Source organism: Cervus elaphus, chromosome 32 (assembly GCF_910594005.1).
Source record: "Cervus elaphus chromosome 32, mCerEla1.1, whole genome shotgun sequence".
Lineage (NCBI taxonomy): Eukaryota > Metazoa > Chordata > Mammalia > Artiodactyla > Cervidae > Cervus > Cervus elaphus.
Window position 1 is genome coordinate 22,266,907 of NC_057846.1, and position 16,100 is coordinate 22,283,006.

Sequence of the window (16,100 nt, forward strand, 5' to 3'; positions counted from 1 at the left end):
AGAATTAGAAGCCACTGGTCTCTCTCAACGATCTGTTACTTGACAGAAGTTCAGGAGGTGAGGTCTGGGGATACCCAGCCTCCCCTGAGAAGCCCCTTTACTGAGTCAGACTCTTCCCTTATCCACAAGGGGTGGGTCTTGACCAGCGGAGTTTTAGTGCCAGACTTTCTTCCAGGCCGTGGAGATTTGACCAAGGGAAGGATTGTGGCATAACCTGGGCCAACTTTTTTCTCTTATTTTATTTAAATTGAGTCACTGAGATGGAAAGAGCTGGAGCTGGGGACCAGAGGAGCAGAATCTCGGAGGTCCACGTGACACTGCTGGGTTCCTAAGATGACCCTGGTTCCCACCTTTCCTGATGTCCACACTGTTCAACTTCCCTTGAGTTCTGCAAAACACTCTGCATTACCCACTGGGTGGCTTAAAACAATTGGAATTTATTGTCTCCCAGCTCTGGTGGCCAGAAACGTACCATCACGGTGTCGGCAGGCTTGGTTCCTTCTGATGGCTCTGAGGGAAAACCCTTCCCCTGTGTCTCTCCCGGTTTCTGGTGGCCGTCTGCAATCCGTGGCATGTTCATGTGGCCCCGTTTCCTACAGCCCGCATGCACACACAGTCTCCTGGCTGCCACGGGATAGCGGCGTTTCCCCCATCCTCCTCCATGGGAGTCTTTATTTCCCCAGCCACCCCCCAGCGCGTGTGGTCTGCGGTATCTTCTCCACCTCAGAGAAGGCTGATCCTGCTGGGCACAGTGATCATCCTCACGTGTGCTGTCCCTCTCCCCATCTCTCTGTCCTCTGCTCCCACAAGCCCTCCCACAGGTACAGAAAACTGTCTCCCGCAGGAAGAAAGACCAGCGAGAAGGCTAACCCCGGGGAAGGGAGTAGATTTCCCTTTTATTCGACAAACTTCTTTTGTTGCTGATTTTAAACATACAGAAGCACATTTCAAGAACAGAGGAAACTCCCCTGAACAGTTTGAGAGTAAGTGACTGATATGGTACCCCATCATCCCTCAATGCTTTAGTTTGTAATTTCTACAAACAAGGACGTTCTCCTACCTAAGCAAAATGGCCACCATCAAAATCAGGAAGTTAACAGTGAAATCCTCATACCATGTAATCCACAGATTTCATGCAAACACCTTCCTTTCTCTATGATCACATATTGAATCTTCATGGATGGTTTTCCTCTATGTTAGCTACTTGAGGGAAAATACAGATTATCTTTATTTAAAATGTGTCCACGTTTTTCTTGAGCAAACAAGGTTAGAGTTTTCCGGATCAGGTGGGAACACACGAGTAAGGGTGGAACATAAGACCTGTTTCTGATCTCAGGGCTCCGTGGAGGGAAGTTTGGGCTGGGACCCCTGGAGAAGGACTCGAGTCGTCCACCCCCACTCATTTGCTTTCCCTTTTTATAGAGCAAGCATTTGTGTGGCCTTCCAGCGGGGACACAATACCTGCCTGAGCATGAGGCAGTCCGAAGTTAGGTGGCAATTGTTCGGGGAGCGAGTCTGCAGCGCGTGCTGCCAGCACCTGTTGACCTGGGGGAAGTTGCCTTTGGACACAGCCCCTCCTGCTGGGGGTGGGGAAGTTCTGGACCCACTCAGATTGTTGCCAGGCAACCTAAGTCTTCAGGGTCAGACAGTCCTGTTTGTCTTTCCACAAGTATATAGACAATTTGTAAAGAAAACCTATCTTAAGTAAAGTTTAGCTAGTTGAGGGAACGTTGCATGCGTGCGCTCAGTCGTGTCTGACTCTTTTGCAACCCCATGGAATGTAGGTCGCCAGGCTCCTCTGTCCATGGGATTTTCCAGGCGAGAATACTGGAGTGGGTTGCCATGCCCTCCTCCAGGGGATCTTCCCAATCCTGGGAACCTGTGTTTCCTGCATCTCCTGCATTGCAGACAGATTCTTTACCGCTGAGCTCCTGGAAAAGCCCTGAGGGAACATTAAATAGGACTTTCTTTTTTTTTTTTTTTTTTCGCCTCTCTTCCTTCCATTATTATTCCCAAAGGTTAAAGATTTGAAGCAATGTTTAGGTGGTCTGCACACATAGTCCCTGCAGGAGAGACCACAGGAATAAGCTCCCCGGAGCTAATGCTGTGATGACGTTGTCATGAATGAGGAGTAGCCTGAGGGGAGCACGGTGATTTATAATCTACTCTTTACAGGATGCAGAAATACAACTACTCAAGTGAATTAAGTTGAATAACTCCACAAAATCCTTTATCTTTTCTTTTTTGCTGTGGTATGCGGGATCTTAATTCCCCAACCAGGTATTGAACCTGCACCTTCTACAGAGTCTAAACCACAGACTGCTAGGGAATTTCCCACAAAATCCTTTAACCATTTGATCATTTAGGGCTGCGGTTTCAGCCTTTCACGTTGAACATATCTAAATCCATCCTCTATCACCGCCATAGGAAACCTTCCCTCTAGATCTGTGTATCCAACATGGTAGCCACGAGTCACATATGGTTGGTTATACATATTAACAGTTATAATGCACTAATTTAAATGAAGAGTTTAGTTTCTCAGCCACACGAGCCGCATTTCAAGTGTTCAAGGGTCACATGCAGAAAGTTCTGTTGGAGAATGCTGTTGACCTTTGCCAGGAAATAAAATCTTGAAATGTCCAAATCTTATCAAAAGCCTGTTTAGGAGAAGCAATATTTACAGAAGATTGATGGAAGAGGGCCCATTCCTCTGGTTTTGTTCAAATTAGCCTCAAATCAAGCAAGACCATCAGCAGCATTTTTGGATCCCAGCGTCTTGGCTCTCACCAGAACTGCTTTCATTGAGATCCATTTTGGGATTTTGTCCAAGAACTCATTAACCTATAACCTTGTGTATTGCCATGCCAGAAAGTGAAGAGCCACTCAAGTATGATAGGGACCTGTCAGACGGAGCCAAGTGCCTGTTTAATGGAGCGTTTGCCGGTCAAATCTGGGAGAAATTGAGCAGCAAAATAGGTAAGGAAAAAATGGATTCGAGAATAAGCCCAGCATGGAAATGAGTCCACACCGACATGTGGAGGAGGACGCTGTACTGTAATATGCCAACAGTCAATGCAGAAGGCATGATGGACTGAGAACATCACCGCTGAACGCTCTCCATGGTCATAGCAGTTTCAAAAAAGAATCAGAAAAAAAAAAAAAGAATCGGCAACAGAAACAAGTGGGAGAAAGTTGGAACAAAACATTTGCTTATGATCAAAGTATCTCATTACAAACTATTTCTTAATTATGAAGGTAAGAAATGGTGACTTCGGGGACTTCCCCGGTGGACCAGTGGTTAGGACTCCGTGCTTCCACTGCAGGAGGCATGGATTCAATCCCTGGTGGGGGGACTAATCCCACATGCCACGCAGTGCAGCCAAAAAAAGAAAAGAAATAGTGACTTCACAGTGGGGAAACCTGGAAGATACTACCTTACACAAGCGTTTAGAGTTGACATCATCAGGATGGGAAGAGTAGGTATTCTGTATCTCCTGAAGGGTCACACTGAGAACACGATACTACTGAGATTCTCATGTCAAAATTTGCCCTGAATATAATCATGAAGAAACACTGGACAAACCAAAATCCTGTGACACTTGACAAATATCTGGCCCGTACTGTTCAGAAATGCCAAGGTCTTGCAAGATAAAGAAAGACTAGAAGTGTTCCAGATGAGAGAGCAAGGAGACAAGGTAACAAAGTACAAGTCTGATCCTAGATTGGGTCCTGGGACAGAAGATTTTGTTCTTTGTTATAAAGGACATTCGAGAAAAATGATGAAATCTGAAATGATCTCTATATTAGATGATAGTGGTGTATCAACGTTAATTTCTTGATTTTGATCAGAGCACTGTGGTTATGTAACACAACATCCTTGTCCTTGAAAATACACATTGAAGTATTTAGGAATAAAGGGTCGTGTATGTATGTATGTATGTATGTATAGAGAGAAATAGAGAGATGGGGATGGGGAGGGAGGAAGGAGCAGAGAGAGAGAAAGAATGATAATGCATGTATGATAAAATATAACAAAGGCAACATTTGGAGAGTTTGGGTGAAAGTATAATGGACATTGCACTGTTTATGCCATTTTTCTCTAGTTCCGAAATTAATTCAAAATGGAAATAAAAAAATAATCTTATGAAGCCCATGACCATATACATTGGGGGAAGTTTAAACTTCTCTGCTTTCCTGCTGTGAAACTTAATATGAGAAAATTCTTAGAGAGTTAAAAACTAGAAAGGCTTTGATTTTCCCCAAACACTGTATCATTTCTCTTTTTGCCTGTTAAAAGACTAAATTTCTGTCTACCTACAGCAAACATATAGGACCCGATAGGAAATGCTCTGTGTTCTATTTATCTCCATTGGTTCTGTGCTTTTTATCTTTTCCTCATCCTGAAGTCTTTTTGGTTGTTTGTGTGTTTATAAATCATCTGTCACAAATCTGTGGTCTGAACCAGCGGGTACACAACAACTCCAGTTTCAGCGTCACTAGCTTCTAGACCCTGTTCTCTGTACTGTCCGTCCTGTCTTACTTAACGTGCACACGACCCCACCAGGTGGTTGCTCCTACTCCTCTCCCCATTTTGCAGATGGGTAGACTAAGCCCAGAGGTGTTAAGGAGAGCACAGGCTGATGAGTTTAGGAAGCAGGGGAACCAAAGGTTAAACCTAGGCAGTCGGTCCCCATGGCTGCAGCTGTTAACAAAGAGGAACCTTAATGTTTTGCCAAAGGTGAGAATCAGAGGGCAGGAGGTCATTTCACTTATGCACACAGATCTTCTCTGCATGGTTTGTTCTCAGGCAAGAGTTAAACCATCTTGGAAATAAATATAAAATTAGCATGTGGAAATGCAGCATAAGAAAGAGGGACCTACATGAAGAGTTCAGTTACATTCATGGATGATACTCAGATGTATGTTATTGGAGAAGAACTGGGTCACACTAGGAAAAAAGCGGCAAGGGAGTCACAGATATGGCAAAGATGTTAAAGTGGTGGCATGAGTCGTGATTTTTCTCCCCCTCATAGTTGTTTAGGGAAAAAAGATACCAATGGCAAAGTTAAAACTATCTGTAATGTGAGAGAGCGAGTAGAAAAATGTGGTTTTGTGATCAGCTGTTAGAACCTACTAGAGATAATCAAAGCAGCCGATGTTCGTTAACTGGTCAGCTCTGGACATCTCGCCCAGTACCTGTGGTGGTGCATCAGAGTCCCAGGGGCCCAAAGAGGAGGCTTCTTCTGGTGTAAAGATGGGTAATTCAAGGGCTAGGAAAAACACCTAGTTCTCTCTTCCTGGGGCGTCCCTTGTGGCTCAGCTGGTAAAGAATCTGCCTTCAATGCGGGAGACCTGGGTTCAATCCCTGGGTTGGGAAGAGCCCCTGGAGAAGGAAAAGGCTACCCACTCCAGTATTCTGGCCTGCAGAATTCCATGGACTATACAGTCCATAGGGTCACAAAGAGTCGGACACGATTGAGAGACTTTCACTTCACTTCGTTTCACTTCTCTCTTCCTGGAATAAACTCACCTCCTTCACCTGGCCATCACCAAACTAGACCGAGACCTTCCTGTCAATCTATCTCATCAAACCCTGATTTTTCCTCCATAAAATTTACTGTAAATTGTAATTATAAGCAAAAGCATTTCTGTTTCTTTTCAACATAAAACCTTGTGCAGATGGAAACAAAGTTATACTCAGAACCAAAGAAATGAACCCCAGAAACAGAGTCTGGCCACAGTTGTACGTAGAGTAACCAGGTTGTAAATTTTCCAGTGTTATCACTGAAAGTCACGTGCCCTAGGAAACCCCGAAGTAACTTTTTTGTTGTGCTGTGTTCAGTCATGTCTGACTCTGTGACACCGTGGACTGTGGCCTGTCAGGTTCCTCTGTCCATGGGATTCTTCAGGTAAGAATACTGGAGAGAGTTGCTAATACTGGAGTGCCCTGCTCCAGGGAATCTTCCCCATCCAGGGATAGAACACGCGTCTCCTGTGTCTCCTGCATTGCAGGCAGATTGTTTATGCTAAGCCACGGGGGAAGCCCCTCGTAACTTTACTATTATGTTGTTTGTTTTTGCTGCAAGATCGCTGCTGGTACATACAGGCAACTCTGTGCCCATTAAGAAGAGAGGATCCCTCCTTTTGGTAGATCAGCTGCAAAAGTGGTTTCCTTCTCCTACGCTGGTGGAAAGTTGCCTCAGGCTGGGCCAGGCAGCTTGGTGATCAGCGTGGGATTTTAACCCAACCTGAGGCCTGTGCAAGTCAGGAAGCAACAGTTAGAACTGAACATGGAACAACAGACTGGTTCCAAATAGGAAAAGGAGTACGTCAAGGCTGTATATTGTCACCCTGCTTATTTAACTCATATGCAGAGTACATCATGAGAAACGCTGGGCTGGAGGAAGCACAAGCTGGAATCAAGATTGCTGGGAGAAATATCAACAACCTCAGATATGCAGATGACACCACCCTTATGGCAGAAAGTGAAGAGGAACTAAAAAGCCTTTTGATGAAAGTGATAGAGGAGAGTGAAAAAATTGACTTAAAGCTCAACATTCAGAAAACTAAGATCATGGCATCTGGTCCCATCACTTCATGGGAAATAGACGGGGAAATAGCGGAAAGTGTCAGACTTTATTTTTTTGGGCTCCAAAATCACTGCAGGTGGTGATTGCAGCCGTGAAATTAAAAGACGCTTACTCCTTGGAAGGAAAGTTATGACCAAACTAGACAGCATATTAAAAAGCAGAGACATTACTTTGCCAACAAAGGTCCATCTAGTCAAGGCTATGGTTCTTCCAGTTGTCATGTATGGATGTGAGAGTTGGACTGTGAAGAAAGCTGAGCACCGAAAAATTGATGTTTTTGAACTGTGGTGTTGGAGAAGACTCTTGAGAGTCCTTTGGACTGCAAGGAGATCCAACCAGTCCATCCTAAAGGAGCTCAGTCCTGGGTGTTCATTGGAAGGACTGATGCTGAAGCTGAAACTCCAATACTTTGGCCACCTCATGTGAAGAGTTGATTCATTGGAAAAGACCCTGATGCTGGGAGGGGTTGGGGTCAGGAGGAGAAGGGGACGACAGAGGATGAGATGGCTGGATGACATCACCGACTTGATGCACATGTGTTTCAGTAAACTCTGGGAGTGTATGATGGACATGGAGGCCTGGCGTGCTGCGATTCATGGGGTCGCAAAGAGTCGGACACGACTGAGCGACTGAACTGAAATGAGGCCTGTGCAAGGCACAAACACGCACGATGGCCTTGCTTTGAAGGGATCACAAACTTCACAGCCAAGGGCCCTAACCCATGACTAGGTTTATTTGCCCTGTTTTAAATATATTTTAATCAGCTACGTTTGAAATTCAGGAGGCCCAATCTAAAATACAGATTTGGGGCTTTTCTTGAAAGATCTGGTAATATTCCACTTTCCTTCTCCCATGGCAACAACAGGCTGGAGTCAAGCCGTGCTGCTAACTTCTGGCTCTGTAGACCTGCGTGCTCCCCATCACCCCAGCTGTCTCAGACTCAGAGACCCAGCAGAAAGTGTCCTTCCTTAACGATTTGTATTGTTTTTCCCAAAGCTGATCAGTTTCATTCATACTGTGACTGCCCAGCCACTGTAGGCTTTTAAGCGTCCAGTCCTTGTTACAATCTGTCTCTCCTTTGATCACGGGGCTTCCCTGGTGGCTCAGATGGTAAAGCATCTGCCTGCAATGCGGGAGACCCGGGTTCGATCCCTAGGTCAGGAAGATCCCCTGGAGAAGGAAATGGCAACCCACTCCAGTACTCTTGCCTGGAAAATTCCATGGGTGGAGGAACCTGGTAGGCTACAGGGTCCCAAAGAATCAGACACGACTGAGCGACTTCACTTTCTTTTCTTTTCTCCTTTGATCGCAGGGTGACACAGAGCAGCAAGTTCGAACCTTACAGCCTCTTGGTTCTTAGTTGTAAGACAAAAAGCAAGAGCATTTCTCTGAGTCCTGCTGTATTTCACTGTTTACTATCTGCTCTTAGTAGGGCCAGCCCAGGGCTTCCCAGGTGGCTCAGTGGTAAAGATTCTGCATGTCAATGCAGGAGCTTCAGGGACGCAAGTTCGATCCCTGGGTTGGGAAGATCCCTCTTCCCTGGAGGAGGAAATGGCAGGCCCACTCAGCATTCTTGCCTGGATAGTCCCATGGACAGAGGAGCCTCGTGGCTCCTCTTAGGGTCACAGAAGAGTCAGACATGACTGAAGTGACTGGACATGCACGCACATAGGGCCAGACCAAACCTCACAACAGCGTGGGGATTATCTTGAATGTTGCATTTCTGGGCTTCCTATTGTTTAAGCAATCTCACACTGTTCACATCTTTAGGGTTATGGTGGCTTGAAGAAAGGATAATGGATTTGCATTGTGTGTAGATTTCAGGGAGAGTTAGGTTTCTTGGAGGACACTGTTCTTGAGCTATTTTTAGGAGAAGGTGAAGGAACCCAGGAGCTGGGTGACTATTTCAGACTGAGGGGCTGGAACAAGGAAGGACAAACTGCTCAGGGTGAGGATGGAGAGCCAATGCCTGGCACTCCTGAGGATTTTCTAGGCTGTATCTTTCTCCTCTTCTCTACAGAGGTTGGTCCTATTTGTGATGCACATCTCCTACAAGTGTTCAGCCAGAAAGATCTGCTGAAATAAAGGCAATCTGTCCTCATGGCTGAATGCCAACTTGTAGGGATCTCCCAAGGAATATGAAACAAGAAAATGAATTTATTCTAGAGAAGGCAGACCTGACTTTGATCCCCTATGGGCTTGGACACTCCCTGGCTTTCAGTAGATGTGCAGAAGCCAGTGAGGTCAGGCTTCCCAGTTTTCCAGAACTCCTAGGAGAGTACCAGCCTTCCAGAAGCCACTGTGTAGGCGAAGGTGTCTCTTTTTGAATCAAGGAAGAAGCTTGCTGGTCAGCACGGTGCAGTGGGCAGGTACTCAGAGGAACCAAAATGCTGTCTATTTGTGATACTTGAAAGACACGGGCCTGGGCAAGTGACAGGTGATCTGGAATGAATGGATCCACTGTAAAATGGGAGTGAACAGGGTTCCCACGCCATGTGGAGATGGACAGGGCTGGGACTTATTGGGCATAAAGGTCAGTTATTAAGGAGAAGCTTTGATGTGAGGGTAAGTAGAGAAATGGGACCACTGAGATGGAAATGGATGGGAGGTCAAAGAAGGGATTTTCTTGTTTGAGAGGAGAGAGAAGAATGCGCTTGTTAGCAGAAGGGAAGGATCTAGTAGATAGCAACTGATGCTGCAGGGAGAAAGGGATGACGGCAATGTCCGGGAGAGCATGAGAGGCAACAGGATTTATAACTTACACGGGGAGGTGAGCCTTGGCTAGAATGAGGATCTTTTTACTCGGTGCAGCAGTGAACACAGGTGGACCTGAGGACAGCTGCAACCGGGTAGCATGAGGGTGGGAGATGTGTTACATTAAGCAAGTGGTTTCCCCCAGACTGAGGAGTGGCATTTAATCAATGTGGAACTTAGGACACGGGCAGGTAGGAGGAGGGGGAAGGGAAGTGGGAAATTTTGAGGTTTCCTAGTAGCACTTGGTTCAGTGGTAAAGAATCTGCCTGCCAAGCAGGAGATGCAAGAGACATAGGTTCGATCCCTGGGTTGGGAAGATCCCTGGAGGAGGAAATGGCAACCCACTACAGTAAGCTTGCCTGGGAAATCCCATAGACAGAGGAGCCTGGCAGGCTCCAGTCCATGGGGTGGCAACGAGTTGGACACGACTTAGTGACTAAACAACAACAATAAAGAGCATGTGGGTGCTGAGTGTCTAAAGCACAGAGGACAGAGACAGAGAGGGGGGGACCCCAGGGGGGAAACACATTTCTCTCTTTGTGGTTTTACTGAGGCTGCCTACACTAGTGCTGAGCTGATGAATAGTCCCTGGAATCTTTGACATGAGTGCCCACAGACTGCCTCTTCCTGATCTAAACTGGAAATCCTCTCAGAAACCAGATTCTGCTGAGTTGATCAATGAAGATCAAGAAAGAATAATCCTCAGTGGGGAGAGAAGTTAAGACAAGTGCTGGGGAACCCACCTCAGCCCAGTGGCCCAGGGAAGAGGGTCAGAGTACATATCACCAAGTAGTGACTCAGATTCCAGTGCTCCTCTGCAGCCAGGCCTGGGATCAGGGCCTCAGCGGAGACACCCGCCAGGCCTTGCCGACTGAACACCGTCACTCAGAAGTTCTTTCACTCATTGATGAAACCACAAGTATGGGGAGAGACCTTATTGAAAGGTGAGATTTAGACAAAGTGGAGCAAGAAATGCTAAACCGATCACTGGAATGCTTTGGAATGACTTTCTTCTTGTGCCTGCAGAATCACCATGTGGGTGGCAAAACTGAGTATATTTTTGTTTTTTAATCACTGACTCAGCCCGGTAGTAAAGTAGGGATTCTGCCGTAAAGCTTGATGTGGTCAGAATGACTCAGAGGGACAGCTCAGGTGGGAAACAGTGGGACACTAATTCTGCAGCTTGTTAAAGACACAGGAAGCTTAAATAACATGCACGATTCTGCTCTAAATTCGAAGGAAAGTAAAAATGTCAAGCAAGGATCCATTTCTTGACAATGCAAGTGGTAGAATGTGTTTCTTGTGATCTCTTAACTGAACTGTAGGACTCTATTGGATAAACTGTATCAGAATAAAGCACTCTGGACATGCTCTGGTTGACTGGTTTGTTAGAATTCACTCCTATTGACTTTCTGTATCTTTGGTACCATCTAAGCACTGTTCTGGTTAAAGACAGGATTATTTGATCAGATTCCATTGCAGTCCTCACAGGCATTCAAGGCAAGCAGCAATTTAGGATTTGGAAAAGTGGTTTTCAATTTTTTTAGAAAATAGAACTCACTGTACATTTTCTTCACAGTCCAGTGTGTTAAATACACACAGGTTCTAAAGCAAGCTGGAAATGTCCCAAAGACCATTATCTACTCTTAGAATGTATATTGTATTCTGATCTAGTCTACTCTGTTCATTAAACAAAAGCTGTTGGAAGCCTACAAAATTGAATTTATACCCACTCATGCATTGGGTTGTGAACCAGTTAAAAGAAACACAGGTCTGGAAAATGTATTAGTCAAACTAAATCAAACCAAACAAACACATAGATATCAAGATCAGAGTAGCGGTTACCGGAGGGGCAGAGGTCTTGGGTGGGGAGGGCAGAATGGGTTAAGGGTCTCTACTGTACGATGATGGATGGGAACTAAATTTCTGGTGGTGTGTAGGTTGTAGGGCATACAACTTGCATGATTTTCCTTAAGAACTTCAGTAAAAACTTTTTTTTTTCTTTTAAAAAATCAAGTTGCAAGTTCATTGAGATTTGGTTCAGTTGCTCAGTCGTGTCTGACTCTTTGCCATCCCATGGACTGCAGCACGCCAGGCTTCCCTGTCCATCACCAACTCCCAGACCTTGCTCAAACTCATGTCCATCGAGTCGGTGATGCCATCCAACAATCTTGTCCTCTGTCATACCCTTCTCCTCCAGTCTTTAATCTTTCCCAGCATTCAGGGTCTTTTCCAATGGGTCAGTTCTTCGCATCAGGTGGCCAAAGTACTGGAGTTTCAGCTTCAGCATCAGTCTTTCCAATGAACACCCAGGACTGATCTCCTTTAGGATGGACTGGTTGGATCTCCTTGCAGTCCAAGGGACTCTCAAGAGTCTTCTCCAACACCACAGTTCAAAGGCATCAATTCTTCGGCGCTCAGCTTTCTTTATGGTCCAACTCTCACATCCATACATGACTACTGGAAAAACCATAGTTTTGACTAGACGGACCTTTGTTGGCAACGTAACGTCTCTACTTTTAACATGCTGTCTAGGTTTGTCATGGCTTTTCTTTCAAGGACCAAGCGTCTTTTAATTTCATGGCTGCAGTCACCATCTGCAGTGATTTTTGAGCCCCCCAAAAATAAAGGCTCTCACTATTTCCATTGCTTCCCCATCTATTTGCCTTGAAGTGATGGGGTTGAATGCCATGATCTTAGTTTTTTGAATGTTGAGTTTTAAGCCAACATTTCCACTCTCCTCTTTGACTTTCATCAAGAGGCTCTTTAGTTCTTCTTCACTTTCTGCTACAAGGGTGGTGTCATCTGCATACCTGAAGTTATTGATATTTCTCCCGGCAATCTTGATTCCAGCTTGTGCTTCATCCAGCCCGGCATTGTGCATGATGTACTCTGCATATAAGTTAAATAAGCAGGGTGTCAATATACAGCTTTGATGTACTCCTTTCCCAGTTTGGAAGTAGTCCAATATTCCATGTCCAATTCTAACTATTGCTTCTTGACCTGCATACACATTTCTCAGGAGGCAGGTAACGTGGTCTGATATTTCCATCTCTTGAGGAATTTAAGACAGTTTGTTGTGATCCACACTGTCAAAGGATTTGCCATAGTCAATAAAGCAGAAGTAGATGTTTTTCTGGAACGCTCTTGCTTTTTCTATGATCCAGTGGATGTTGACAATTTGATCTCTGGTTCCTCTGCCTTTTCTAAATTCAGCTTGAACATCTGGAAGTTCATGGTTCATGTACTGTTGAAGCCTGTCTTCATTTTGAGCATTATTTTGCTAGTGTGTGAGATGAATGCAATTGTGTTGTAATTTGAACATTCTTTGGCATTGCCTTTCTTTGGGATAGGAATAAAAACTGACCTTTTCCAGTCCTGTGGCCACTGCTGAGTTTTCCAAATTTTTTGGCATATTGAGTGCAGCACTTTCACAGCATCATCTTTTAGGATTTGCAATAGCTGAACTGGAATTCCATCACCTCCACTAGCTTTGTTCACAGTGATGCTTCCTAAGGCCCACTAGGCTTCATATTCCAGAATGACTGGCTCTAGGTGAATGATCACACCATTGTCATCTGGGTCATGAAGATCTTTTTGTATAGTTCTTCTGTATATTCTTGCCACCTCTTCTTAATATCTTCTGCTTCTGTTAGGTTCATACCATTTCTGTCCTTATTGTGCCCATCTTTGCGTGAAATGTTTCCTTGGTATGTGACAACATAGATAGAATTGAGGGCATTGTGCAAAATGAAATGTCATATAGAGTAAGACAAATATGGTGTGGTGTGTATGTGGAATCTGAAAAAGTCAAATGCAGTAGATTGGTGGCTGCTGGAGGCTGGAGGGTTGGGAAAATGTGGAGATGCTGTCCAAGGGAACAAAGTTCCAGCGATAAGATGAATAAGTAATGTCCAGCGTGGTGACTGTACTTAACTATGCTGATTTCATTCTTGAACATTGGTAAGAGAATAGGTCTTAAAATGTTTTCATCACACACAGAAATAATTATGTGAAGAGATGGAAGTGTTAAATATGTGTATATAAGTGTATCAAACCACAATGTTAGATGTCAATTACAGATCAATAGAGCTGGGGGGATACCCGTCTTGAGGCTGTCCACCTTACTCCGAGTAAAAAACAGGCTTGGAGGAAAAGATAGAAACTAGGGGAAATTTTAACAGATGGCATTTGCCAGCAATTAATGGGAGTGAAGCTTCTCTTTTAGCAGATGGGTGGATGTTCTTGTAACCAAACTCTATGATTTCTCTGTTATGGAGACTTTGAATAAATAACAACCACCAATTTAAAACTGTATCTTTGAGCAGCCCCTGGAAGGGAAGGAATATTTAGTGTATTCAGCACATGTCAAATGAAATGGCCAACTTGCAAATCCTAGATTTAGTGATCTTCAGAGACACAGGACAGAAAGAGGAAAAGGTTTCACTTAATTTCATTCATTTTTGTGCTTTGAAAAAGAATCATTCTATTGGGTAGAATTTGAAAAGGGTGTGATTTTAAGAATTCAAATCAGACAGGTAAAAGCATATAGGAATTAATCAAGAGTTTGCTGCCACTGAAACCTCACAGGGACTCAGATTTTCCCAGGATACAAGGTCTGAGTCTTAAGTATGTTCCTTCACCAATGAGGTGGATAGTGACTCAGGACACCGACTGCGCTCTGTCAAAACACACACATTATCACTTTGCAGTCGCAGCAGAATGAAGCGCTAGAGGATAGGCTTCTTCAATCTACACACGGGGTGGTAAGGCTGGTCCCTTGTAATTCCACACAGGGAAACCTTTCTCCTTATCTCTGGGCTCTAAACGCTGTCATCATTGAAAGCTTTCAAGGCTAATTTCTAACCACCTAATCACGAAGCAAGACGTTTCTCATCTGTATCCTCCGCTCTCTCACTGGGACAGTTTATGCCTTACTTTATAACTTGCATTCTCTTTTATGAAAGAAGAAAGAACTGATCATACAGAACCGTTTGTTGTTTAAAGTGTCAAGAAGTGTCCTAACAGGTCCAATCTTTGTGGAAGCCACAGAAAAAGATCTTTTATAGAGTCCAGAAGGACACAGAAAAACGTGCAATGTCACTTCAAACATCCCAGCTGCCAGGAGTTACAAACAGGGGAACACGGGCTGGGGCAGGGATGCTTCGTCTGTTTTATCACCACCATAGTTGGCTCAGACGGTAAAGAATCCACCTGCAATATGGGAGATCTGGGTTCAATCCCTGGGTTGGGAAGATCCCCTGGAGAAGGGAATGGCTGCCCACTCCAGTATTCTGGCCTGGAGAATTCCACGGACTGTATAGTCTATGTGATCGCAAAGAGTCGGACGCGACCGAGGACTTTCACTTTTACTTTCATAAGCAGATTATAATTTATTTTGTCAAAGTATGCTTTAAAAAAAAAATTGGCTGCACTGGGTCTTAGCTGTGGCACATGGGATCTAGTTCTCTGACCCGGAATTGAAGAACCTGGGTCCCCGGTACTTCAAGTGCAGAGTGTTAACCACTGGATCACTAGGTACAGATGGCATTTGTCAGCAATTAGTGGGAACTAAAAGTTTTCAACTTTCATTTAACTTTTTAGACTCTAGGTATTTCTTACTCTCTCTTCAGCTCATTAAAAAAAATTTTTTTTTGGTCCAACACTTTGCACCGTTCCTAGTTGGATGTTACATCTTGCATTTTTAAGTCAGTGCAGTTATAAAACCAACAATTCTCTCAGGTTTATTTTGGAAGCTGGATTGATATAGAAAACCCAGGAAGAAAATGATCATTTCTCTAGAAACGGTGGGAAAGCTGAACTAATTTTCTTATGTTCAGTCTTATCCATATGAAATTTAAGCTATTAAAATTATTCATCTGATTATTTATTCAGGTATTAGCTCTCAGGTGTTCTCTTCAGTTCTTCATATAAGCAAAAATTGTCTTGCAAGGATTTTCATATCACAAATTTACAAAGTCATTAAAAAACCCTACTCTTAAATCAAACGTTTTGTTCTTCTCCCATTATACGCTGCAATGTGGCTAATTGGCCTTCAGGAATAAGGCAAAAATCAACAATGAACATCCTTAGCACTTTGAAAGGCAGGCTCATTTTGTCTTTTTGAAAATTAACAGCCTTCATGTAAAATTTGTTTCATCTTTTGTATGCTCTCAGCAGTGGCTTTCAAACTTGTTTCACCGTTACTGACTTTAAGAAATATATTTTACATAATACTTAAACACCACAAAATATCCTTACATGTCATATCCATTTGTGTTTCCTTTAATTCATTCCAGTCCATAGTTTCACAGAGGGCAATTTTCCCATGGACTGGCAGGTGTGTATCGTGAATTTTATTTCTATTATCATTACATCAGCTCCACCCCCAGATCATCCGGTATTAGATCCTGAAGGTTGGGGACCCCTGCAATTGACTATGTATCACTTCCTTATTTTGTCAAAAACACTGAAATTCAGAATCATAGATCACCTGGTAATCTCCACCAGGTAACACTCCTTGTTCTATTTCCACAGACCTTCTGTTTGGAGGTCTGGATTGTGGGTGGGTTCAACCTTCCACGGTAGATTTGTGGTCCTCTCTATCAGCTACCCAGAGGTTCTATCCACTCCTTACCATCCTGGGTTGAGGGTTTTTTTTTTTTTTTTTTTTTTTGAGATGGCAGCTCAGTCAGTAAAGAATCTGCTTGCAGTGCAGGAGACCCGGGTTCAATCCCTGGGTTGGGACGATCCCCT